Source organism: Selaginella moellendorffii, unplaced genomic scaffold, assembly GCF_000143415.4.
Source record: "Selaginella moellendorffii unplaced genomic scaffold, v1.0 SELMOscaffold_63, whole genome shotgun sequence".
NCBI classification, from domain to species: Eukaryota; Viridiplantae; Streptophyta; class Lycopodiopsida; order Selaginellales; family Selaginellaceae; genus Selaginella; species Selaginella moellendorffii.
The window spans coordinates 576,506-577,666 of NW_003314324.1; positions in this window are offsets into that span (position 1 = coordinate 576,506).

Genomic DNA, 1,161 nt, shown 5'->3' on the forward strand with positions numbered 1-1,161 from the left:
ATAATCTATTTAACATCTATCTGAAGAGATTGTTATCAAGAGAAGGGAAGACAACAAAATTATTAATAAAATACTAAAGAAAAGAAAAGAGGAAATAAATTTGTGTTAAAAACTCTAAATGTAAAAAAACCTAATTTGGGTATGGCTCTCAAAGGCTTAGTAAGTCTTGAGTTCAAATCCCCTAAGAAAAAATAAGATGCCTAAATCCCATTATAAACAATGATAGCAAATACACCATAACAAATATAAAATGTTGTGACATTATCTTTCCCTTTTATGTCAAAAAATTGAACAAATAAAGTCATATAGATGTTGTTGATAGAAATCCAACTAACTCAGAAGCATGAGTAAGATGAAAAGTAATCTCCCAAATATAATCACTAAGAAAATACCCAAACTAATTAAATAGGTAATAAAGTTTACAATATTGGTATTTAAAGTCAAGGATGGTAACAAATTCAAACTCCAGTTGCTAGTAATGACCTTAGGAGGGGGTGGTGGTGGAACATAAGTAGAATCATAGAGTGTGATATGATAATAATAAAGAAATATAGAATACCAAATGCAACTTTGCAGATGGAGCCAATAAATGAATGTGAGAGACCATAGAAAAAAGATCAAAACATTAATAATCGAATTTGTTAAACGCATGGTTTTTTCAATGATGATAAAGGAACCAAACTTAAGATCTATTGGAAGAAAAAAGGCTAAATTAGTAATAATGATTTACAATATATCAAAAAGTAATTTAGACACAAAAAAGGTGTTATAATGATCATAAGTGCCTTAAATAGTGTCAGGCTTGGTGGTTAAAAATATCATCCCATTTTTAGTTTATGATTTTGCATTGCTGAAAAAACCAAATGGAAAAGTTGATGTTCTTAATTGACAGAGTGTTCTCACTTTTTTGTGCGCGGGGGGGGGGGGGGGGACCCTGCTTTCAACCCTTAAAATTAAAATTTCCCTGAATTTTCCTGGGTCCAAAATATTTCCCCTAAAAAAATCCTTACCTTTATAAGAAAAGGGAATTTCACCCCTTACTTTTTGAAGATTTTCCATATAAAAAAAACCCGGGGGGGAAAAATAGAACCCCCGAGTGGCCTTGGCATAATATTTAAGCATTCAACTCTTTAACACTAACAACACCCAAAATAAAGCCCA